The 26,662-nt window shown below is 48.9% G+C and overlaps 2 protein-coding genes and 1 pseudogene across 7 annotated transcripts in view; 2 read left to right on the forward strand and 1 right to left on the reverse strand.

The window, feature by feature from the left end:
- LOC135903397 (RNA-binding protein Musashi homolog Rbp6-like) overlaps positions 1-26,662 on the forward strand; it is a 1,054,134-nt gene that overhangs the window by 236,732 nt on the left and 790,740 nt on the right. The window lies entirely within an intron of this gene.
- LOC135903398 (uncharacterized) overlaps positions 1-26,662 on the reverse strand; it is a 267,763-nt gene that overhangs the window by 156,244 nt on the left and 84,857 nt on the right. The window lies entirely within an intron of this gene.
- LOC135903393 (uncharacterized) lies at positions 8,401-15,320 on the forward strand (annotated as a pseudogene).

The following is a 26,662-nucleotide window of genomic DNA, read 5'->3' on the forward strand; positions in this document are numbered from 1 at the left end:
CCCTTTAATGTAACTTTAAAGTCGCGGTACATAACTTATTCTATTACGCTTACCAGACTCTTGAAAGAAGCCGAGCGCTCCTACTTTGAGAAAGCGATCTTTAAACACAAAAATAATACCCGCATAACCTGGGATAGCATTAGGTCCTTTCTTCATCTGGTAACACCAAACCGCACACTGAACAAACTTAATACAGGAACAATGGTAGTAACAGAAGCCACTGATATCGTAAATGAATTCAATGCTTTTTTATGTCCTACAGGTGATAATTCACCAGAGAGTATGCTACAGCCAGTACTCATGCAAACGCCTAATTCATTTTACTTGTACCCTACGTTACCCAAAGAAGCTTCCGATTCAGTCGCTAGTTTACGAACTACAGGTCCCGGCCTTGACGATTTACAAGCAGTACACGGGCCTTGACGAGTTACAACCTTCATAAATCAAATTAATATAATCTCATTTCACCGACGTACTCGCGCACAGGATTAACTGGATGTTTAAAACAAACGTTTTCCGCGACGAACTGAAAGACGGCAAAATAACTCCTATATTCGAAAAGGTGACAAAGAAGTAATTTCAAACTACCGCCCAATTTGCATGCTATCCTGTTTTTGTAATGTTATTGAGAAATCACTTGTAAGCCGCTTAACAAACTACTTTCACAAGCTCGATCCCCTCTCGCGTGAGCAACGCGGGTTTCGTAAAGGTTGTTCGACTGAAATAGCTATGACATCATTGACTGATGAAATAAAACACGCCCTTGACGCAGTTGTCGTTGAATTCACTAAAGCATTTGACACCATCTGTCATAAAATTCTTTCCTACAAGTGAGAAACTCTGGGCATTCGTGGCTCAGCTCTTTCGCTCATCCGCAGTTACCTAACAAAATGCAAGTTGTACAGTAGATATCGGTGGTTCACTCTCACGTACAAAATCAGTCGCTAGGGGTGTCCCACAGGGCTCGCTCTTGAGCAAACTGTTTCCTCACTGTTTAACCAGTACTTCACCTATACTATGTGTTGACGACGCCACTATATTGATACAAGGCAGAAACCATCTTTAAACACAACGCGCGCAGGTTCGTGCGCCCTCTAAGACGGCTTGTTGGTGAAATAGACACAATGGCATTCGCCGCACGCACTCGCATCGTAGGGGACCGTTGCCGGGGGCGTGAAGCGACGCTCGAGAGAGAGGGGCATCGGAACGCGGCAGTCCTCTCTTTCTTTAACACCCCCCGGGCGCAAGTTAGCCCACAATGCATAGTTGCGTCTGAACCCCTTGAGCTGTTCGTTACAATATTTACTAATAGGATAAATGCGGTGATAAGCTGACTGAATTCGGACCTAGACTATTTATCTGCGTGCCGTCGCGCTCGCACCACGGCTCGTCTTACGAACTCGTATTCTTTCACCTGGACATGAAGTCCTTGGGGTCAAGCTTGACCCCCACCTTAGGTGGTTTATCTTGCATGCTGACAAGATAAAAAAAAAATGTCCTTGGAATAAGAGCACTAATTTTAACGCTTTCGCATTTTCCACAAAGCATAAGAACTTCACTTTATTGCGCATTTATACATTGCCGCTTAGAGTGCCACATCTCAGTTTGGGGAAACGCATATTCCACGCACATAACACGTCTGCAACATTCACAAAATCAAACCTCGAGGATCACCAGTTTCTCTAGTTGCATGTTATGTGCAGTACTAATTTTAACTTTCTTAAATATACTACCATTACGTCATGCTCCAGCTCAAATTGGTTTTAGTGATACACCGCGCACTACAACATGAAATCATTTTAGATACATTTAATATATCTGCTCTTACCAGCACTAATTATACGAAATTTTCCTCTAACAACAAATTTTACTTCCTAGAATAAACACTAATTATGAAATCTTTACTCCCATTTTTACGGCCATTAAATACTGGAATAAACTACCAGCCCATATCAAAGCCTGCCGCACAACATTACATACAAGAGAGATACGAAGTAATATTTACTAACGACACTACTGGCCACGGACACATTATGTGAACATATATTGCATAAAAATTTATTTTATAGTTTTCGTTCTTTCTGTATTTGCCTAATGGGTTGCTTTTATTCCCTATCTCCCATTGTCTTCTTTATTTTTTTCTTAGCCATCTTAAATTTTTCGATGCGTAGCATATATTTGACTTGTACTTCGCATATTGTAAGGCCATTTCTATTTCTAATTATCGGCTACATTGATCTCGTGTTCTCTGATATATGCCATTCCTATGTTTCCTTAATGTGTCAATTGCTGCATTTTTATTTACTGATACGCAGTATATATTTCATTTGCTTGTTTGACTTGAACTTCCATTACTGCAAGCACCTCTCTTGTATTTGATTATCTACTTGACTAACTTCGTGTAACGTGATGTCTGCCACTGCTATGTTGCCATAATGTATTAATTACTATATTGTTAAATTACTAATAGGCGGTCACCCTGACAGTTTTTCTAACTCCGAGACCTACCCCTGTACTAATGACGAGTGATGATATTAAATAAAAGAATATAAAGCTTTGAAAAAAAATTATAGTTCCGTTCTGTAGGCATTTTGCCCTGAAACTGCCTGTCTTTTTATAAAATACAGTCGAACTTCTCTACAACGAACGCCTGCACAGCAAAATGACCTGTATACCGAAGGACTGAATAAGTCCCGGCCTGTCTTTTATGTGTATTGCAACGAAGCGATCGCGGCGTCCCGACGGCGGCGCTCGCGACGCTCAGCTTGGTGGCTGATGCGCCATCAAACTCAGCGACAACTCAACTCTCTCGGCTCGTACGCTGCTTGTTTCTGCGTATCAGAGGGCGTGACGGCTGACGAATACATGTAGCAGCTGATGACCACCTAATGATTTACTCATCAATGACGATCGACGGCGTCCCGGAAGTCGGTTAGGGCGACGCGAATGCCAGCGAGGAAGATCTTGTAAACAAACCGAGGGCGTCAAAGGCGGCGGCATTCGGCGATGTGCAGCTTTGCATTGCATGGCTCCTGCGTAGTCACACATTCTGTCAAACAAACGTTCGCGCAAAAAATATTAGGGACTAATTTCACTAGGTCGCTCTTAGATTCATGCTAAATAAATGTGTTCTTTTGTTGAACGGGCTTAGCCTGCGCTATAGTGTGAGCGCTACAGTGCGCGACGTCTACAGCGAAGTGACCCGCATAAAGAAGAATCTCGAAGGTTCCAGCTCCTTCGTGATAAAGGCGTTTGACTGTTTATCGGTCGATCCTAAAGGAGAGAAATACCAGTGCGTATCCCTATCCTGGAATGAGTGCAACACCTGTGACGTGTTACACGTTGTTCGGTGAGTTCGTGCGAAATGTTTGACATGTTTTCTTCAGCGCAACATAGATGAAGACGCAGAGGTGGCAACACAATGCGGCACTGGTAGCTGTTTATTTCGGAGTCAATTCATATACGTATAAAAATCACCGAGGGAAACGACAATTGAAGAACAACCCCTGTCCTGCGTAAAATGGTGGTGATTTTCAGAAAACAAAATGCTAAGCACGTCTGGTCGGCTGATACACTCTGCGCTCGGCAATGTAAAGACGAGTGAGGCAAGAAGTATACGCCTAAGGAATTCACAATCAGGAAGGCCTGACGGGCTCCGCACTGTCTATCGTTCTTCAGCCTAAATTCTCGGGCCTAACCTGTTATGGCGGGCGCCACTTTCCGCAATGTCGGTAGGGACATACCTTAATCCGGAAGGGAAACGTGAATTTGTGAAGTGAGACCAATAATAACGACTGAAGAGAGCAAGCTGCCAGCTCTTGTATTCGGTGCTATTCTACGTAGCCCAAATCCAGATAAGAGGATTAGCCTCACCCGCCAGGCCTATTACACCAAAGCAGCCTCATCATCGCCGACGTGTTTCCCGCAACACGCCTTTGTTTGAGAAGTGAGCTCGCTCGAGTCGGCCCCGATTATCGCCGTGCGCGCTTCGTCGTATCACTGCGTACGCCGCGGCTGTCGCCACTTCTGTTCCTTCGGGTGGCTTCGCGCCCGCCTGCCGTTCGCTTGCTGCTTCCGGTGTTGTCTCCGTCGGAGAACGCTTCCTCAGCGCTTTTCTCTCGGCCAGCGCATCTTTCGCGTTTTGCTCGTTTCCACCGCGGGCGGCGTAAAGACACCGCCGCCTTCCGGTGTCTTTCAACCGTAATCGAAAGGACGCCGGCCTTTTCTTCGAGGGATGATTTCTTCTGTCCTTCGTACGTGGCTCCTACTTATTTCTTTTTCGCGTGTCCTTCTCAACAAGCTATCGCAACACATGCAGTGCGTGCGGCTCAGCAAATTTTGAGTTAGTCTGCAAGAAACACTGGTTAGGCGATATCAGCGCGCCGTTTACTCGAGCTCACTGTTTTTTAAAGCGTTTGCTATGGAATGAAAATTTAATCATCGATCTAAGAAGCACAGTGGGGGCTGACTGACTGATTCAACCTCACCTCTGACTGATTCACAACTCACAACTGACTGATTCAACCTCTCAAAAATAAGAAGCGAGTCTAGCGCCGGGAATCGAACCTCGGACCTCCAGCGTAGCAGTCGAATGCTGTAACCATGAGGCCACATGCGCATTTTTTTCTTCTTTATTACATGGAAAAGAAACTTTTGTTTCTTCACTGTATGAAAATATGAGTAGTGTCATGCGAACATTACATTTAGACACATGCGCACACAAATGCACAACGCTATTCAATCCAATGAAAGTTCGAAAATCGGGCAAACAAAGACAAACGTGCAGATGTGAAATCCACTCATGAACGCCATCGTAGGTTCCAACCACACTAGGCTCTTGAGCTGCCTCTTCTCGGAAAACAGAGCTTGTCAAGCGAGGTGCCTCGGCAGGTCTGTCGATCATGCGGCTTCTCCATAAGGACTAAAGTCATTATTAACATAAACAACTCACCTGGTAAATTGTCTTTTTGAAAGGAAGGAATCGGATACCATAGGATGTGAAAGAAAGTTCTTTTTTTGGTAGTTCTTTGTAAAATTTCCCCAAGATAATATACGTCACAACAAAAGAATTCAACAGTGTTACTGTCTTGGCTTGGTTGCGAAGACTGCAGTTTGCATTCCAAGGTCCGTATACTCCTTTTTCATGAAACCCTGTTTCAACTGGCAAAGTGAAAGTGTGCAGGTTAAAGAAAATGTTTCCGCTGCTGGCGTTATACACATTCCAGAGACACGGCAAACGACATCTTGACCAGACAGAGACAGACACGGCTTTCGGTGAATCGGCACAGGGTTATGTGCAAGTGCTACATTTAGGGACGTTCGATCAATGCTAAGCAAATATTGTAGCTTGAATTTGACTTTTGAAAATCAATAATAAATAGTAACCAGAAGTTCTTTTAGGAAGCGACATAACGGCAATTTTTTTGAGCAACGTTTATTGTGAGAAAGAGCACTTTTCTTTCTATTTATTACATTGTAAACAACACATGGAAACAGGAAAAACAGAAATCGAAATTCAGTACATCTTACGAGAAAATACTTAAAGATCAGGCAAGCATACGCATGACATGACAAGAACTTTATTTGAGTCCTGAGGGACTGAGACCTCGGGGAGCCAAACCGAAGGCTCCCGAAGATCAAGTCTGTGGCTCCGCCCACGATGGAACCGGGAGATCAAGTCCCGCGGCAATGTCGTGGGCCCTCTGGACAGCCTGGAGTTGAATGTTGAGATTGCTGCTCTTGAGAGAGTCCTGCCATTGTTCTTTCGTGATGGGTGGAGAGGCGTTAAGGGCTGGGCACAGCCAGAGCATGTGGTCAAAGGAGCATGAGTCATGACCACATTTGGGGCACGACTGTGAGTGTTCAGGATCTATCCTGTGAAGAGACCGAGGAGTGGGATATGTACGGGTTTGCAGGAGTCTTAGTGTGGTAGCCTGAGGTTTGTTCAACGCATGCATTCATCGTCTGCATCAAACCTTGCGGCTGCTCCTGAGCAGCATACGTACTTCTTACATGGGCGGCAGACTGCCGGAAAAAAAAAGGGGCTTGTAGATTTCAAGCTCTCAGTATGTCTATCGCACATTCTGCTTCGCCAGGAGCTATGCAAGCCGAGGAGTACACTCCGGTCAAAAAGCAGGTGGCCGGGATTTTTAAATGACGGATAGCGAATTGTGTATCGTGTTATCTCTTTATCTTGCATTAATGTGCTCTGCAGGATTGTGCGGTTACAAGCAAAGAACTATATTGTTCCGTGGTCGACAAATTGCCGCCTGTGTCCGTGACCAGACATACTTGATCACTGTCTTTTTTTGTCATGTTCTTTTGGGACGCCCTAGATGGGCCGCAAACGCACGTACGCCATTTTCCTCTCAACACCAACCAGCTCTCTCGGAAGATGGCCGCCACGCGTCGGTCATGGTTCTCACACTGCGGGCGATCGGCCGGGAAGTGGCCGCCATGTTTGAGGCGGACAGCGCGAGCCCGCACGCCGCATTGCGCGCGGCCGAACACGTTTCCGCTGTGCGCCGACGAGAAGCGGCCAGAAAGGTTTCGATGAACCGCTTCGTGAAACGCTCGCTTCGACTCCAAAACGCGGGCGTTGGATCTGCGTATAGCGTCTTTCCTTCATAGCGACTCTACCGTTCCGTGCAGCGCCATTACAGCCCTGACGGCGACCGCGCGAAGCATTCAGTGTCCCAAGATCGAGCTTCGCGATTTGCAATGGCACGGCACGCACATATCGGTCTCCGAATATTACCGGACATTTTCATTATTTGTCGTACCTGTATGAGCCATACGTCCAGCGTATTGTAATGATGCTGTTGTCCAAGTTTTCATTATTTGCTCGCCGAATTTTTGCTTGTTGTTGCCCGCTTCTCAGACGTGAATTTGCGCTACGAAACGCGCACGTAAGGTAATTTTGTCGCAGCGCGAGAGAACGCAGACCAGGCGGACGTCTTCCTTCTTTCGCGCTGCCGTCTAGTATCGCCGCCAAGTCGCCAAACTTCCGATCCTAGTTCACCTAGGAAGACCAGCGTTTATTGCGCAAGACAGGCTCTCCTCCTCCTCGTCGCGTCCCAGTCTCCTCGCCATTTGCGCGCACGCTTTCGTTGCATACGAAGCGCGCGTTCCCGCTGCTGTAGCGCTTGTAGACCCTGCAGCGCATTGCTCACGCACGGTCAAAAAGACCTCGTGGCTTTAGTTGACGGCCCTTTCGCTGCATGAACCGCTGTCGAGCCAGGCTCGGGCCCATTCTGCCCTCCACCGTCGAGTGATCCTGCTTGGCGCGAGGAGCGAGCGAGCGCAGCTTCGGCTTGGCCCTCGAAGTGTGCAAGGACGGCGTTTACATCCACCGGCTCGGCGCGTAAATCGGGCGCTCATTGGTGGCCGTCAATTAGCGCGCCTCATTGTCAGAGCGGCGCGCGCACGCCCGCTTGCCGTTCCGCGAGGGCTTTTTCGTCGCACGCTCCGCGCTCGCCGAGGCGCGCTTCGCTACGTCGCCTGCTGTGCGACTTCTCCGTTGCGCGTCCCTGCTGTGCCGTCCATCTGCAAGATGGTCCCGCGTACTTGGGCTGCCCTCATTTCTTGCACTCTCAGGACAAACTGTGGGGAAAAAAAACAGCAAGATGCCGTAAAGCGGTTGCTGCGTGCTTGTCGTGGACTCAGATCAGCTAAGACTGCAGTGACCACGCGGCATATATGACGTCATCCCTCATGCTACAGAACACACTTTACAACGCATCCACACACGAGGCCAGAATAACACCGTTCTCTTTTTTTTTCACAGCCTAATTGTTATACGTTGTTCTCGAATATCGAGTGTCTTTCGGCGCGAACGAGTACAGATAAAGGGGCACAACGCCCGTGTACGCCGTTTGTGCTCCTTCGCGTCCTGTTTATGTTGAAGCTTCCGCCAGCACGGAGCCCAGTGTAGAACCCATGGCGTGGCCTGTGCGGGCGCTACTGACGTGGAAGGATCCTCGGTGCGTCGCTGGCGCAGAGAGCAATGACAGCGTCGCGGCAGACTCGGTGCCGTCGGCGAGGCGGCCGCTCACTGCCAGGAGGCGGTCGGCCGTCACAAGCAGCTGCCTCGCTGCGCAAGTGAGGATTTTCCCGATCGTGCACCCGTGTGGAAGACCGGCTTGCGTCAGCTGCATTCCTGTACGCGAAGACACGGCCGCTAGCGAAGAGGCCCATCGACTGGCGCGGCAGATCTTCAGGGGCTTTCCTGTCCCAACATTAACATTAGGAGTGTCGAAACGAAAAAAAAAAGGAACTGTAATTGTCTGAAGTGGCTGCTCCGGACCACCGTCAGTTGCACTTGGTTCCTCGAAGAAGCGAGTGAACTGTCGAGTGAGCTCCTGAACAACACTTTGCAATGTGGTGAACGTGGTTTAAACCATGGATCCGGGACCTCAAAGAGGTGCGACGCAATTCTAAAGAATTTCTCTCGCATTTACCGCTAAATCGCCACTGAAATTTTTCCCTCACGTTGGATGAACTGAGCTTGTGTCACATGACTCGTTTTGTGAAAGCGACCGTTCGTTAATAGTAGACCTGGTCTTTCTCAGGTGCCTTTTGCATGTCTCATCATCATCATCAGCCTCGTTACGCCCACTGCAGGGCAAAGGCCTCTCCCATATTTCTCCAACTACCCCGGTCATGTACTAATTGAGGCATGCCATCCCTGCAAACTTCTTAATCTCATCCGCCCACCTAACTTTCTGCCGTCCCCTGCTACGCTACCCTTCTGTTGGAATACAGTCGTAACCCTTAATGACCATCGGTTATCTTCCTTCCTCATTACATGTCCTGCCCATTCCCATTTCTTTTTCTTGATTTCAACTAAGATGTCATTAACTTGCGTTTGTTCCCTCACCCAATGTGCTGTTTTCTTATCCTTTAACGTTACACACCCATCATTCTTCTTTCCATAGCTCGTTGCGTCGTCCTCAGTTTAAGTAGAACCCTTTTCGTAAGCCTCCAGGTTTCTGCCCTGTAGGTGAGTACTGGTAAGACACAGCTATTATACACTTTTCTCTTGAGGGATAATGGCAACCTGCTGTTCATTATCTGAGAACGCCTGCCAAACGCACCCCAGCCCATTCTTATTCTTCTGATTGTTTCCGTCTCATGATCCGGATGCGCCGTCACTACCTGCCCTAAGTAGATGTATTCCCTTACGACTTCCAGTGCCTCGCTGCCTATTGTAAATTGCTGTTCTCTTCCGAGACTGTTAAACATTGCTTTAGTTTTCTGCAGATTAATTTTTAGACCCACTCTTCTGCTTTGTCTCTCCAGGTCAGTGGGCATGCATTGCAATTGCATGTCTATATGGCTTTATTCGTTTGATTACTTTTCTGTCTCTTACAGCGAATCTGCCAATGTGACTAAAACGCCCGATAATCCTTATATGCCTATCTTCACGGTTTTGAAGAAATCTAGAATATTTGCCAAGTTTATTCTTTGAGGAAGAGGGGGAAAAGTTAGAGCTCCTACGCGTAGAAACGTCCAAGTGAGTGGATTATTTGGAAGCTAAATGAAAATGGTTGAACCCTCGTTTTCTGCATCTTTAGTGACGCTATATGAAACGCATACAAAGCTTCCCCCAAGGATCAAAAAGCGGGAGCGCTTTCGTATTTGGAGGAAATGGGGGCCGTGCTCTTTGTGACGTGTACCGAAATTGTATCGCGTGGCGGAACAGCGTTTATGGCTTAATTAGGAATGCCGAGAGTAATTACAGAGCGCCGGCCCCTCCCCCCACTTTTGTTTTTCTTTCTGTGTTTATACGATCTTCCTGTTAAGTCTTTCTGGCGTTATCGGTGAGCTAAACGAGGCAGTTTGTTCATGTTTGTTTTACGAACGGCGCAAAAGTTAGCTTGCTGCTATGGGAAAACTCTAAATGAAACCAAGATTAAACATAATGAAAGTGGGGAGGTTTTTTGGCATATTAGCACGTGAAGCTAAACAATGCCGGACTCAGTTACAACCGCCGTGAAAAATTTCTTGAGAAAATGTGACAGCCATAAGCGGGCAAGGTTTCAAACGCGTAAGTCACATGGTGGGCAAAGATTTATAGTGCGTGCTTTAATTTCAGGCAACTTAAGTCCTTACAGTGCATCTCCTGAAAAGAAACAGATGCGCTTCAAGTTGCGATGCGATTCTGAAAGGCAAGTCCTACTAACCTGCCGTCCTTCTTTCTGTCTTTCTTTTCGTTCAAAGGTCGGAGCAGAGCAGTAGCCGGGCACACTAAGAGTATGCTTACACTGCAAAATAACAGCAGTGTATTTGCGTTGCTGCCTGGTTTGCGAGTTGATGGGCATCCGAAGCCCCACGACAGTACTGATCCCAGTGTTTTGCCTTTCCCCCGCAACACAACGCTCGAGCACTCTGGACAGAAAATGTGGGCGTCAGCAAGCACCAAAGTGAAGACCTCAGCTTTCCACCGTTTATTTACTGCCGTAACTCTCTGTCGCATTAATCTTCTGATGCGCTATGTTGATTTGAAATCATTGAGTTTCCGTCTATAGTGACGAGTATGAGATGACTTTGAAGGATCGAAGGATTTAACCACGGTTGCTTGAAAACAGTGCGAGTGAAGAAACAGAACATTTACCACACGCTGCACGGCTTTGATTTTCTCTTTTGTCCATTGCTTGGGACTTGGCATAAAATCAAACCCGACTGCTCTCGTTATACTTGCCCTTGTACCAGGAGGATATACACAAGCAACACGGAGGTCACACGGTCATCCTTCCACTCTGTGAAGAAGGATGACTAGCGAAGCTGTGTGTATACGTGGGCCCCTTAATGGCGAACTGCCCCTCCGCTGCGCGTCGGCCCGGCAATGTACATCTTCGGTATCGGCCAACGTATGGGGAGTTTTGTGTTTACGCACGAACACGATCCTGCAGGAACCTGCTTTCGTCACCTTCGCTGCAATTGGCTTTTCAATTGGTTACGTTAACTAACTACGGTACTAATCAATCGTCACATCACTAATTAACCAATTAATTGGTTAATTAGTGACCACGACGGAGGCGGCATCACTGGCACGGCCGCGTTCGCGCGGTGGCGCCAGCTGTGCAGGAAGACGGCGATGCTGGTGCCGATCCTGATGACGACAGTCTCGTGTTACCACGCGGACACGATCCTGGGGGAACTGGCCCTGACTGGCTCCGCTTTTATGGTTAGCAGCGCTCCGTATCTCTGCCTGCTTCTCTGCGTTTAGCGTGAAGGGAAGTAACTGGAGGGTCTCCGATCACATCCGCTCTGTGCATGCACGTCTTTCGCACAGCGCGTCGCTGACGCCTGTCCTGCAGCGTTAGGGCCTCGAGGTGAAGCCTGTTAAAAAAGTGTCAGCATTCGTGCACACTGAGACTTTTCGCGCTCGGCTGTTGTAAGCGCCGTTATTATACCACCATTCGGGATCTCTTGATTCTTGAGCCTTCAAATCTCGCTGATTGATAAGGAGGGCTGAGGGCACCTGTAGAATTGACTATTTCGCCTCTGCATTCCAATTATTCGTCACGGCGCATCAAGGGTGATGCCCGACATGGCTTCAACGTGACGAGCATGTGTCGTTGCACTTGTCCGAAAAGAGAAACAAGTGAGGTGGGCCGCAGTCCCGAGCCGACCTTGCTGCTCGGTCGGGCAGACCGCGCGCCGGGACGGACGCTTCGCGGAAACGACGGGTTGTGCGCTCGCCGCCCCCTCTGCGCGCTATTTTCGAGCCGAGCCCGGTCGGTGGGGCTTGCACTTCCAACCGTCTCGGATAGATGCGCTGGTCTGGCAAGGGAAGGACCATCCGTGCACAGTGGGATGACGCTGCGAAGGAGCATCTAGGCCAGGTGGAACCCCGATCATGAGACGAAAATGCGCAGAGTAAGAGAAATTGGTTGGATCTCCTTAAGCAGACATCTCCACGTCATGAAGGTCAGCTTACGAATAAATGTCACAGGAAAAGCACGCCATTAGGCCATTTTCTCCCTACTAAACAGTAGTGCCGAAACGTAGAGGATAACCAAGAACACACAAAAAAAAGTCAGTGACTGGGCACTGAAAAAATATAGTTTAGCGTGGTAAAATAAAAGCGTGGTAAAAATGAAAGAAACAGTTTTACCCCTTGCAGGCACAATAAAACATCGCATTTCATGCGCCAAACTCTCCGCTGTGCTTTGCAGTCTTTGTTCTTGCATTGTATACATATTCAATTTTAGAAAATGCTGGGAAGTGGTCAAAACCATTTTCTGGTGTCGCCTTCAAGTGGCTAAGCTGGTCTGGTCCCTGGAGCTGCTGGTATACTTTCTTACCTTTAGATTAGGGTTAGATTTGGCGAATGTTTGGGCTACATATTGCTTAAAAGACAAGAGAGACTGTAGCTGTTTTTGTTGTAGGTGCAAAGCTGTCACATGGCCATGGTATTCGAGCCACGCTTTGCAGACAGCAATGTCGACAAAATGTGGGAGCATCCTAACGGCCCATTTCCTAGAGTTGACCTTCGTCATACCACATGAAATGTGCCGGTTGATGAGGTCGACTACTTTCAATTGGTTATATTCTAATATACTTCCCAAACGCGGTACAATTTTTTTTGCTTCATTCTTCGACCAGCATTTACAGGAAGACGTAGGATTTATTCCGACAGCACTGGAAAAAGAATTTACGCTTTTGTTGTCTTTCCATTTGACCAGACACACATTTCTGTCCTCACACACGAGGGAGGTCGATTCTCCACGGCTTACTTTGCTGTTCATCGGTAAGGTTTGCAGCAGTGCCCTCTGTCCGGTGTGGATGTACTCTTCGAGGCACATGAACTTTTTCTCTTGAAGTAAGCAATGAAGAACCTTTCATGCGGTAAAATACCTATTCGTGAAAATATGTGACTGCTGCGCAGTTGTCTCCACAAGCATTATTAAGACTGCTCCGCCTAGGTCACCGGCTTTCATGTTGTCAGAGAAGACTGTACCTTTCCCAGTCTACAGAAAGAACATCGAGCACTAACCCATCTGGGGAGGTTAAAACAAAATCCTTGAGAACACGTGCTACGAAACACGCACAAAGAGGCACCAAATTTCCACATCCACAGTTTGTGTCCACATACGGGGCATTGAGGGCTCTACGTGAAAAACTTCTGTCCACAAACGTCCATCATCGGGTTTCGTAAGAAGCTCGGGACGCAAGACGCCATGATCTTACTGAAGAACGAGATCATCGACGATACGACGGGCACCAATGACAACAGAGCCATACTCGGGCTGGACTTGCAGAGCGCCTTCGATAAAGTGAGGCACTCGGCTATCTTGGCCCAAGTATCCAGGCTAAACATGGGCAGAAGGACTTACCAGTACATCAAAGACTTCTTGACGGAACGGACCACCGAAATCTGCGCGGGAGACCTGAAGCTCGAAGAGAAGAAGCTGGGCAGCGTGGGAACTCCGCAGGGCTCGGTGATCTCCCCGCTACTCTTCAACCTCGTGATGATCGGGGTGGCCAACCGGCAAAAAAGAGTAGCGGGAGTCCGGCACACCATCTACGCCGACGACGTTACGCTATGGGTACCGGGAGGAAGCGACGGACACATCGAGACAACGCTGCAAGAAGCGGTCAATGCCATCGCGGAGCAGCTGGGCGGGTCTGGACTCGTTTGCTCTCCGGCCAAGTCAGAACTGCTGGTGATTCCACCGACAGGAGCGGGCAGGAAAAGAAAGAATATGGAAGCCAAGTACGAGCGTCCCAAGATTACGGTCAAGACAGCGGGAGGACAGGTAATACCGGAGGTCGAGAAGATTCGAGTGCTCGGGCTGCTCATCCAGCGAAACCGTGTTAACGGTGAAACGGTCAACAAGTTCGTGGGCAAAGCGGCCGCGGCAATGAGACTCATCAAGAGGGTGTCCAACAGAAGAGCGGGGATGAAGGAGGAGAGCCTGACTAGGCTCGTTCAATCCTTCGCAGTTAGCCACATAGCGTACGTTGCCGCCTTCCACAACTGGAGGCCGAGCGAACGTAACAAGATAGACGCCACCATACGCAAGGCGTATAAGGCGGCACTCGGCCTCCTCGGGAGCACGAGTACCGAAAAATTCATGGCGCTGGGAGTCCACAACACGCTGGACGAAATAGCCGAAGCACAGAGAACGGCGCAACTCGAGCGTCTCTCTGAAACGAGAACCGGAAGACAGATACTGCGGGACCTTGGCCTCGAGCCGAGGGAAGCAAACCAGCAGGAAGACGTACCTATACCGGATAGCATCAACAGAAAGCTCAGGGTCTACCCGATCCCGAGGAACGTGAACCCCGAGCACAACAAGGAGCGGAGATTGGCGAGGGCCAGGGCACTCGTGGACCTCCACGCCAGAGAAGAAGGCGCCGTCTACGTGGACGCGGCGGAGTATCGAGGGAGCAGCGACGCATACGCGGTGGTGGCTGTCGGGGCATCGACGGGTGCAACGAAGACTGCGGCGAGCGTCCGGACTCGAGAGGCACACCGGGCGGAGGAGGTGGCCATCGCCTTGGCCATCTCCGACCCCGGATGCACTACAGTGTTGTGTGACTCTAGAACGGCAGTGAAGAACTACGCCAAGCGTAGGGTATGTAGTGAGGCCGCGCGCATACTGCGCAAGGCCGAACACATCGAACACAAAAGAGCTATGGTGATCAAGTGGTTTCCGGCCCACATGGGCAGTGACGTGTCGGAACGCGGGAACGTGAACCACAACGAGACGGCCAACTCAGCCGCGCGAGGACTAACCAACCGCGCAGCTGCAAGCACGGCCGACTCGGAGTGTTGGTCGCGGTGCAGTGCCAAGGACAAGATGACCACCTTCAACGAAATAGTGAAGTGGTACAGACTTAACAGACAGACTATGCCGCCACCTCATCCGGGGCTTACCCGGAAGGAGGCAGTGCTATACAGGCAATTACAGACGGGGTCCCTGCTCACCCCGGTGCTAGCTAAGCACGTGTGTCCGAGCGTGTACGCAAGTGACGTTTGTAGACTGTGCGCTAAGGAGAGAGCCACCGCGGCCCACATCCTTTGGGACTGTAGTATAAATCCGCGTGAAGCCAGCGAGAAGACAACGATCCCGCCACAGCTAGAGGCTGCAACGAGGAGTTATGACCAAGAGACACAACTCAAGGCCGTCCAGCAGGTCTCGGCAGCTCTAGGGAGGCAGCGACCGCGCGAAACCGAGGAGAAGGGAGCAGCACCCCCAGGAAGGGGGCGGCGACCCTCTCGGATCCCCGGAAGTAGCGAGGCACGCAGACCTCGAGGAGCACAATGCACGAGACTGACGTAGTGGCCGCGTCGCGGTGAAAGCTTGTCCTCCCTGCGTGGAGGGAGCCTCACCGACTCTGCAGGCATTTTCACTAAAGTTGTTCTCTCTCTCTCTCTCCACAAACGTGGACGCTTTCAACACGTCTGATAAATTCGAATTTTCGCTTTCAGTGCTTTGAAACTTTGGTTAGGGATTCACAAAAGACAGTGCCGTAAGCTTTACCTGCTGCATTTCATATACAAGAAATGTTAGTTGCGAAAAAACGTGAAAACGTACGCCTTGGTTGCAGCGCGCTCCACGAAATGGCCGCCGCCAATTCTTTCTTTTTATAATAGCCGCTCAAGGTGAATTGTGCTGCCCTCTTTTGAGCACGAGTGAAACACACTCTGTGCGACGAAAGGCGCGAGTCTGAATTACACTGAACGGGTTCCAGATCTATCGATACTGCAAGGTGACTCGTACGAGTACGAACTCCTAGCATAGCAGTGTGGAGCAAGGGAGCATGTGTCTCTGAGTAATAATAATAATAATAATAATAATAATAATAATAATAATAATAATAATAATAATAATAATAATAATAATAATCTTTTATGGCCACTGCAGGATGAAGGCTTCTCCCTGCGATCTCCAATTACCCCTGTCCTGCGCCAACCGATTCCAAGTATCACCCTCAAATTTCCTTATTTCATCGCACCACCTAGTCTTCTGCCGTCCTCTACTGCGCTTCCCTTCTCTTGGTACGCAATCTGTAAGCCTAATAATCCGATGGTTATCTAATCTGCGCATTACATGCGCTGTCCAGCACCATTTTTTTTCTCTTAATGTCAATTAGAATAGTGGCTATACCTGTTTGCTCTCTTATCCAAACCGCTATCTTTCTGTCTCTCAAGGTGTCTTTGTCGGTCTCCAAGTCTCTGCCCCGTATGTCAGCACCGGTAAAATGCACTGATTGTATACCTTCCTTTTCAGTGATAATGGTAAGCTTCCAGTCAGGGGCTGACAATGTCTGCCGTATTCGCTCCAACCCATTTTTATTCTTCTGTAAATTTCCTTCTCATGGTAAGGGTCCGCTGTGGTTAATTCACCGAGGTAAACGTACTCCTTCACAGACTATAGGCTGACTGGCGATCCTGACCTCTTGTTCCCTTGCGCGGTTATTCATCGTTATCTTTGTCTTCTGCATATTAATCTTCAACCTCACTCGTACACTCTCTCTGTTAAGGTCCTCAATCATTTGTTGTAACTCGTCTGCAGTCTTGCTGAATAGAACAATGTCATTTGCAAACCGAAGGTTGCTGAGGTATTCGCCGTCGATCCTTACTCCTAAGCCTTTCCAGTTTAAAAGCCTAAAGACTTCAATACTTTTTCCAAGCATGCAGTGAACAGCATTGGACAGATTTTGTCTCCCCGTCTGACCCCTTTCTTTATAGGTACCTTTCTACTTTTCTTGTGCAGAATTAAAGTAGCCGTGGAACCTCTGCAGATAATTTCGTGGATAGTTACGTAAGCGGTCTGTACTTCTTGATTACGTAATGCCTCTATGACAGCTGGTATCTCTACTGAATGAAAGCCTCTTCGTAATCTATGAAAGCCATATGAACGCGTGTACTTATATTTATCGGGCGACCACGTTTCGCCGCCTAACAAATCTTATCGCACAGCGCGGGACGCGCCTGCATGTATCCGAAGTTTCTGGAAAGTTATCGATGCTTCTATCCGCTCTCTGTTGTCGCCGAACCTTGTGTTATCTGATTTCATCGCGTGACGCGAATGGTGTAGAACTTTGTGGAAGGCACGCGGGTCCCAACGATTAGCCTGGAACATTCGATGACTGCTGTACAAAAGCCGATGCGCTGGACCCGCTGATCAGATTTTCGACGATCGCCAACTGTGTTCGCCGCTATCGTTGTGCTTTAAGTGTAGCCTGTCTTTGTGGGCACAGGTTCGTATAATAAAAGCTAGTTTTGTCTTTCACAGTATTTCTACTGTATTCTTTAACGTTACTACCACGTGACAATATATAGAGGTTGATCGTGCTATGCGGATTTCTCGATTGCTTGATTGATGAGATGGATGTGATACATTGCAGAGTAATGCTGGAGGGAGAAAGGAAGGCTCCCTCCTTGCGGTCGCGTCGATGGCTGCGCTTCTTCTACAAGGCGGAGGGGAAGCGATTGGGTCGCACCCGCGAAGGCCTCGGTTGCGTGAGGCAGTTTCGCGCCTAGCACGAAGGTAGAAGTGAGGGCTCCTTTGTTCGCCACAGTGGCCTTCCACGTGCCGAAATATCGCTGTCGAGAGGATTAGTTGGTGGCTTTGGAGGAGGGGCCCGCATTCACTGTGCGACGGCTTCTCCTCCATTGTTGTCTTTCAGCGCTTGCTATGACGGGGTGCCGTGGAAATGAGCAAACTTTATTGAAAGATGTAACTACCTAATGACCACGTTCAGTTGCACTTCGCTCCTGGAAGAGGCAGGTCGTCTTTGCAATGTGGTGAACGTTGTTTCAATGAGGGATTCGGCACCTCAACGAGGTGCGACCTAATGCGTTGAGTTCTGTCGCCATTTGCCGCTCAATCGTTTTCTGAACTTTTTACGCGCAAGCGTAACTGGTCAGCTCGTGAAATCGGCGGTGTCTGTCTGAAGAGCTGCGAAACAAGCCAACAAGGACGGCGGTTGGGCCTTCTCGATGGCTCCGGTTTCTCTCGAAATTTCATCCCCGCATTTAATTAGCACTATAGGCAACCACAAAACAGCAATCAGATGATAAAAATCGTTAAGCCTACGTCATATTCTTTAAGCTGACACTTTGAACAGAAAGTCTGGCATGGATATGCATGAAGTTGCGCTGCTGGAATGTTTGCCATGAATGGACAACGAAACAAATTTGAGAAGAACGAACCCCGCTTACTATTCAGGAGTACGTTTAGCAAGCATTCGGAGGTGGTTACTTGCGGCACTGTATTTTGCCCTGTCACGTAGGGGCTGCCCCCGCTTCCCGCCGTGCCTTACTCGTACGCCGAAGCCAGCCGGTACTTCGAGCGACACTTCCCCAAGCAACGCGTTCGGGACTCCGTGCGGCGCCTGCCACCGCCTGTGATCGCAGCGTCTCAACGACAGCGTCTGAAAGCGCTGGCCGTCCTGAGAGAAGAATGCGAGAACGCTCCCCTTACCACAGTGCCATCATTCGGTACTGCACGGTACTACCCTGCTAGCGGTACCACCATAATGACCGTACTGTCCCACGGCGTGGTTGCGCGCAGTCGCGCGGTCTGTGTCCCGCGCTCTGTCCCGTCTGTTTGTTTCGTTGTCCGTGCGCCTCTGTGCTACTGTGTAAATAATGCCATACCAACAACCCCACCATTCTGTCCTTTTATCTCGACAGCGATCTGCTTTGGGTGCACACTGTAGGTTGGCCAATGTCTGGTAGCTTTGCGTGCGCTGTGTTCTCACCGCTCAGTTTGCGTTGAAGCGATGGACAGCACGAAGGTCGCTTCGCTCGCTGCTGCTGCCGCGATTCCTCACGCCAGCGTTTTGACAGCAAGTGTCCGCGGTCATCGCGTGTGAAGTGTTCATGTTTGCCTGTGCACGCTGAAACCATGCTAGGTAATTTAGACAGTAAACTTTCTACTCAAGCGGCTGCTGCGTATGGCGCCGCTGCGTGAGCCCTGTCTTGAATACGATCTACGACCCGGACGGGCGTCTAGACGCACCGAGGGTCGTTAGCGCTGTGTGCGCGCTGGAGCACCCATACGCTTGCGCGTCACCCGAGTTAACTGTAGCTTTCTTTTTGGCCGGGTCGTCTGCGCGCCTCCGCTGTCCAGGGAATGGTAAGTGCCGCACCGTTTCTCAGAATATTATCTATGGGGCAATCTCGCGCCGCCAGCTGGGTGAATTTTCTGTAACGGGAATAGCGCCGCTCTGGGAATGCCGGGATATGGTTGTCCAAGCTTTGGTCTCGAACCTAGCTTGGCCTAAAGCATTGTAATGGCTACAAAGATTAGGTATTCTTACAGTATGACATCTTAATAAAGGGAAAATGAGACATCCGCACAGTCGTAGGAAGTGCTACAAAAGAAACCCGTAAGGGTTTCTCGAAAGAAAAGCCTCGCAGTTGAAGAGTGAGTGAGTGAGTGAAAAACTTTATCAGCTCTAGATTCGCTGGTCTTCTGCGGTCTTCAGATGGAATCGTCCATCTTCTAGCAACGGTCGGTTGCCCTTAGTCCAGGGCTCCGCTGGATGCTGCTGCCAGTTGTGCTCGCCGAATCAGACCTTCTTGGTCGACCTGGCGATCGCTGGAGAGCACTCCTTCCCTTTGCTCCGCACTCGGGTTTGGTATAACGGGTACCACGTCTATCTTCCGGCATGCCCACGTTATGTGATAGAGCGTGAGTGTTTCGTGGCACCAGGGGCATTTGTCATTGTATTGTGTGGGATAAATTTTGCTGAGTACGTTTAGGTTCGGGTACGAGCCCGTTTGTAGCTGCCTCCATGCTAGAGCGGCTGCCCCGGAAAGGCGGTGGTCCCGGGTTCGAGTCCCGAACCAGGACAAAGTTTTCTTCAAGTGTGACAGAGTCCTCCCTTAGCAGATGTCGCAGTTGAAGAAACATTTGTCCTTGTTCGGGACGCGAACCCGGGACCACCGCCTTTCCGGGGCAGCCGCCCTAGCATCTGAGCTCACCAGGCGGCTAGCAGAGGCAGGGTGAAGTCTAACGTATTAACAACACGAAGAGTGTGTATATATACATATATATATAAAGACGAGAAGACAGGGGGTTAAACTAGGGGCCCCATTTTTATTAGTCATATCATAAAAAGGCACCAAACACTGATACCAAGGACAACATGGGGGCAATTACTTGTGTTTAATAAATGAAATAAAGAAACGATAAATTAATGGAAATGAAAGTGCATAAAAAAAAAGAACAACTTGCCGCATACGATCCCACAACCTTCTCATTTCGCATGCGATGGTCTACCAATGGAGCTACCGCGGCGCCGTTTCCCCGTCAAGTTTCTTGGGTATTTATGTTTCCTAGCAGAACCCTGGGAGTGTTAGCAAACGCCAGCACTGTATATATATATATATATATATATATATATATATATATATATATATATATATATATATATATATATATATATATATATATGAACGACAACAAAGTACATTCATTATTCAGATTTTATTCATCAGATCATACGAAGCCAAGCAACAACGAAAAGAAGAACAGCATAGAGCAAATGATTACTAGCTCTTACAGGACCTCAGTAAAGTTCTTTGTCTGTGTGTCTTAAGCGATTTATAGAACTAATAAATAAATGGAAATGAAATTAGATGAGAAAGCTGGCCGCAGGCGGGATACAAAGCTTCGCATTCCGCGTGCGATGCTTTTGCTGTTTTCGTATCCTGCGTTTGTCTCTTCATTCATTTCCATTTATTTATCAGTTCTGTAATTCTATTAAGAACTACTTCCCCTATGCAGTTTTTCGTGTCCATTGTTTCTTGGATTCTTATGATCTGATATATATATATATATATATATATATATATATATATATATATATATACACCGAGCTAAGAGCTAGTACGCGCCTGTCTCGATTGTTTCGATTCATAGCGCCCCTTGAACCGGTCTGAAAATAGTCGTTGCCAGTGGGGACGTTCCGCCACGAACACGTCTGTCGCCGAAATCGGAACGATGACATCGATGTCGGGCTTGTCCTTAGTCGCCCCACGGTGACCGAGTGAGTGCAGCAGGCGACGTCCGTCCTCGTGATCCGCAAGGTGGCATCGCGATTTGCTTCGTCGTGCGACGTGTCACGCTGGGCTTTCGGAGCCATCCTTGGCCACGCGTTGGGCGCGCACGAGTCGCCGGCGGACACAACGCGTGCGGCCGGACGAAGCTGGCACGCGCCGGGGTCGCGGCTTTCGAGACTCGATAAGCGGAGCGCGCCGAGCACGCAGGGAGGAAGAAACGAAAGAAAGGACAACAGTAAACAGGGACTGCCGCACGCGTAGTTATATAGTAGCGAGGATCGTTCCATCGTCTGTCGCATCATCCCATTAGACTCTTTTCCTCTTGTTTTCTTTTTCTTCTTTGCTAATAATGTTACGTGTGCCGGGGCCCACGAACGTTGGGATTCGTTTATTTGCTTAATGCAGGGGTGATTTCCTAAACGCAGCATTTTTAGTGCACACCTTTCTTCGTTTCAGTTAGTGGAACGTTGCTCTTTCTGGTTTCTCGAAGAGTGCGTTTGCAGAACGGCGATGCTACAATCGCAATCGCGCCTCGGAATCTTACGAGTGCAGCGACAATTTTCTCGGGCACCGTGCAGTGCGGGCCCGAGGCGGTTTCCTCCTCTCGGCGTTCGTCCCCATCAGGTTTCTATCTCACCGCAAGAAATAAAAAAAGGGAGAGAGAACCAACGAGGTTTTCTGTAAGGCCCTGCGTTAAATGCGCACACAATAAAAACGAACCGCGGTACACCGGCAGTAAAAGATCTTTTTTATGCCGCATTATAATCATCTGGGGCAAAATCTCGAACGTGTGCTTGAAAAAGCTTGCTCGAATTATTATCGAAGGTGTTCACTTATCTGGCCTTTCTTTTTTTGCCCCCTCATCGTCAGACCGTTGTAGAAGCGAGCTCTCGACTCTCGTATCATTTTTTTTTTCTCGCCCGCGTTCTTGCGATATGCCCCATGGGTAACCCTGAATTTATACGACTGCGCACATAACCCCGCGCGTTTTTCAATTCAGTTTTCGTTGCACCGAGCCGCCGCTTCCTTTGGAGAACATAAACGCGCGCAGCTTCCGGCTGTGTCGCTTTACGAGTTCTTGCGCCACCGACTCGAGCGCGCCGGGCATCTTGGAAAACGTCGACCCGTGCAGCTGAGGTGCGCGAGTAAAGATGTTGAGCGACGAAGGAGCGGGGCACCTTTGCATGTAGATGCGCGTTTCTCGGCTGCGCCGACCACTCCTGGATGTTCTTCGTGCCTTCCTCGGCAGAGTGTGCACTGTTGAAGCGCGCACGCTCTGTTCTTAACGAGACGCGTTATCTTCTGGTTTATTCGGCTCGTACGTACAAGAGAATGTGTTTGTGGCCCGCGAGGAACAATAGGCGAAAGAGGGCGAGGGGGCACACTGCCTGCGGCTGACCTCTTGCCGCCTAATAGTTCGGGGAAGAGTTTCCACCTCGCCCCCCCCCCCCCCATTTCATTGATTAATTAAGCTTATATATACATAAGAAGATGTTGGCGCCTTACAGAGGCGCCTGCTGCTCCTCTGCTCCAACGTGCTTCCGAATAAGCATTTCACACGCCAAGCGTTCCCATTTGTCGATGCGCTTAACAACCTGTAGATGGTTCAAAGGTATCACGAAATTGCGCAACAATGCCTCCTCGCGGCACAGCAGTTGACAGGGAGCGCGCGAGTTAGCGCCCGTCTTCGGCGCCGTTCTCGATCCTTGCTCTAATCTGTGGCGAGCCCAATATAGGTTCCCTTCCAGTCTGCCCGCCACCTCCTCCTCCGAGGGCTGTCTTGCTTCAAACGCCGGTTTACGTTGCTCTCTCGCTCGTATAGGCTGACAAGTTCATTTGTCTGCAGCGAGTCTAAACTAGATTGCCTCAGCGCCCTTGAATTAGATAAGAACGGCGTCATTCCCCGGCGTTCATTTAGCATCGCACTTTTTAAATCTTAACTTGCCCGTTGGGTCATTGCTACGTCATTTCTTTTTTAGCGTGAAATGGTTTTAGCTCCCGTCATCGGTGACCTTCAAGTGACCTTGAGCCAAAAACCAGAGCAGTTATCCGGGCACTCAAACGAGAACATCCGGGCAAGTTACGAAAACAGAACGAGATCATCTGGGCTACCAGTGAAGACGCTAGTTACTTCCCAAACAAGTTAGAAAAAATATTCTTTCCGAGTTCTTCTTGATGTTTGTTCACAATATCACTCAAGCTGCAACTTATAGTATGCTCAAGTTTTATTTGTAATTTTCAATGGCGACGTTCACAACGTAAATACAGGGCACCGTATACTTCACGGTCATCTTTTGGCGCTGAATGGTCTTTTCAACGCCAGCGGTTCGCAAGTTCCGCAGCCCGTCTGGCGCACCGTGATTGGCTGTTTGACCAAGACGACACTTGCCATGAGGTTCTTTCTGTGACAGGAAACTATTGCATCCATACGGAGCAGTGCGCAGTATGGCGTGCTGCGGTGGGGTGCGCCTTTACGAACATGCACTGCACCCGTTTTACGATTGTGGCTAGTATCGTCTCCAACCAATCTGCTTGGCCGGTAGCGGTTTCATGCTTACATCTACTCTCGATTACGGGAGAGCCAGCAATATGATTTATTATATTAAATATTTATTGTTGATAAATTAAATAAAGAAAGAACGATTTTCGTGATGTATGCTAACGTGCGTGACGCTGCATACTATGGCATGCGTTTATTCTTTTTTTCGAGCTGCTTGTTTTGACGGTGAATCCATTTTCATATGCATCCTCAAAATGCCGGTAGCGATGTTTAACGTTCGAAATTGGCAACACAAGATGTGTATATTTGCTTGTGACATTAGACCAGTGCAAACCGCTTCTATTCACAAGGACAGAACGCGAGATTTATTCCCCGCCATGTTCAGCCGGTTCTGAACAATTTCTTTCTTTCCGACCGTGGCATGTCGCAGACGAAGCCACACGTGACACAATTAAAAAGAACTATGATAATTTTCTACGCTGTTTACATTGTAAATAAATAAATATGGTCCATAGATTAAGCTTGTAAAGGTTAAAAATAAGCGCTCGAAATCGCAGAGGAGAATTTAGCGTTTTTCCAGCGAAGCTGATATGGCTAGCCGATTTGTCCATCCGTCTGTCGCCTGTTCGCCGAAAAGTCATCCGGCGCAACCACATGCGCATGCGCGAAAAAAAGAAAGAGAAGGAGAGGCACCCGATTGGCTGCGCCTGTAGTGACGTCATTGCTCTCCGTCGCAGCCGAACGGGCGGGCAGTAGTTTCTCTCCGGCTCCGAAATGGGTAAGCCACGCGTCATACGTATACTCCCGAGGAGCAGGCAACTTTCGATGAGCAACGCTGCGAGCAGAACTGGGAACGAGCTCGTCTACGCCGTGTATATGCTGGATTCCGGCCACAAGAACAGGATTGGGCCGGCGAGCGCACGCAGAAACTGCGTGCCGAGGATCCGGCAGCGTATGCCAAGCCGTTGTTTAATGAACCGCCGAGACTAACCCAAGCAGGCAAGGTCTTTATTTCGGCAAAACAAATACAAGGTTTGCCCGCAAGGTAAGGCAAAAGGAGGGCGTAAACATCCTGACTAAGGCATTCATCTCGCTGCGGCCCCAGTGATAGACACCGGGGCCGCGCGATTCAGCTTCGCTGGTTAACCATCTGTGCGGAGTACTTGGATGATGATTCTTTTGTAACTTGTTTGGACAGTAACTAGCGTATGTAATGCGGTCCTGTACAAAGGGTTGGATGCCAGATACCGCATTTTCTTAAGTTTTGACTGGTTGCCCGAATATCCTCGTTTAAGTGCCCGCATAACGGCTCTGACTTTTGGCTCAAGGTCATTCGAAAGTCGACGGCAACGGGCGCCAGAGACATTTCATTCTTAAAAAAGTTTCGCAGGAACTCCTGTGGGACTTGTATCAGTATGCATAAGCATTGCGTCACTTGCTAATTTCCACGCAACCCGGTATCATCATCAATGTTATGAAAGTTGATCCGACGACAGCGCTGCGGCGACACAAACGGCTGTCGACGGCGCCGCCAAGTGCGCTGATGGCGTTTCGATCATTACCGACGGCTATCGCTCTTCTGTAATTCAGTAGGTTTGGGGACGACTTCGATCACTTTGGAAACTTCGAGTGTGTGCCTGTGGGCTACTCCGAAATAATCTTCAGCGGGAAAAATATCTATATCCTTTGTCCACGGCAGACTGGCACAATATTTTTCGGCAGCTGGAATTATAAGGAGTGTTTGTGGTGCGTGGTTGCAGTATCGCGACTCGTGAGCTTCGATCATCGGAACTCATTTCTTAGTCGTTCTTTGTGCATAGGTGACACCATTCTTCGCCAAGTGTTTCTGTTTATTAGCTCAGATTGCAGCGTAGCCGTACGTGTCTCTTTGCGTACGTATACATAACGAGAGGGAGGAGGACTGAGTGACGGGCAAATTTCATTGCTAATCTATTTCGAAGTTCGGTCGAGCCGCGATCGCTTGGTTGGTGTCTGTACAACCACAAAAGGAGCGAAGACGCAGACAAAAGGCACCTTTTATTTAGCTACCATTATTGTCCAGGAGGCCTTGCACGCTTAAATTCCTCACACAAGCACAGCGTAATCTACAGCCTCTCCAAGCTGCAGTGGACCTTTTTCAAAATGCTGCGCGTATCTGTCTCAAATTCTCGCCTGCATGGTCACACGAAATTGCCTGTCCGATGGCGAAGAAATTGAATTTTAGAGATCTTTTTCTCGGTAGTTGTTAAAGAGTGTCAAGCAGGTGGTGAGGGGGCCTCAAAAGTGTCTAGTATGCAATACTGAAAAGCTCAGCTAACGCTGACAACGCAAGCGCTCATTTGCCAGGACACATTAACAACCGCGTTGCCATTAGCAACAGCGTCTGCCAGTTAGGTCAGGTCTGGTGGAAAGACGTAGCTGAATGTGCTTTTGAAACAAAAGGAGCACCCCATAAAACGAAAGACAGGCATACACTATGGGCACATCACTTTCACCTTGCCCGCTCTCTCCCCCCCCGTCTTCCAGCCCCGTCCTTTCCGCCACGACGCCTAGAAGACAGCGCTCGTTTTCTTTGCAGTTGTTTCGTTTACAGCAAGCCGCCGCCGACAGCACCTGACGTCACTCACTAACCCGTTAAAACTAATCCGCGGAGGATAACGAGGTCACCTTTGGCAAAGATAGGTCCCCCTATCGAAACGTTGGCCAACCTTTCTGGGGCACTTTATCCCTGTTTGCGTAACTTCTATGCTAAAGGACACAAATGGATATTTATGGGACACTATTACGTGAGGGCTGAACCATTTCCTAGCCAATACCCCAAAAGTGTGAACCACTGGCGTACGGGAACAATCCGGTCTTTACAGTAATCCGTGTTTTGGCTAATTCCTTCATTTCCTGTCCATTTCTTGCTGCGATTGTTGGCTGACGCACTGGTGCCTTACTTTTCATGCTTCTCTTTTCTCCTCAGTAATGCTGGGGGTCCCTAGCTATACGAACTTTTCCTCGCGTCCTCGTTTATGAACATTCTACGAAACTCCAAGCGCCCTTCCGTCATCATAGCGTACTCAATAGCCGGCTGCCTGTTTTGTAACCGTACGCGTAATTTCGCTATCCCACTGAAACTTAAC

The sequence above is a fragment of the Dermacentor albipictus genome, chromosome 2 (genome assembly GCF_038994185.2).
Source record: "Dermacentor albipictus isolate Rhodes 1998 colony chromosome 2, USDA_Dalb.pri_finalv2, whole genome shotgun sequence".
NCBI classification, from domain to species: Eukaryota; Metazoa; Arthropoda; class Arachnida; order Ixodida; family Ixodidae; genus Dermacentor; species Dermacentor albipictus.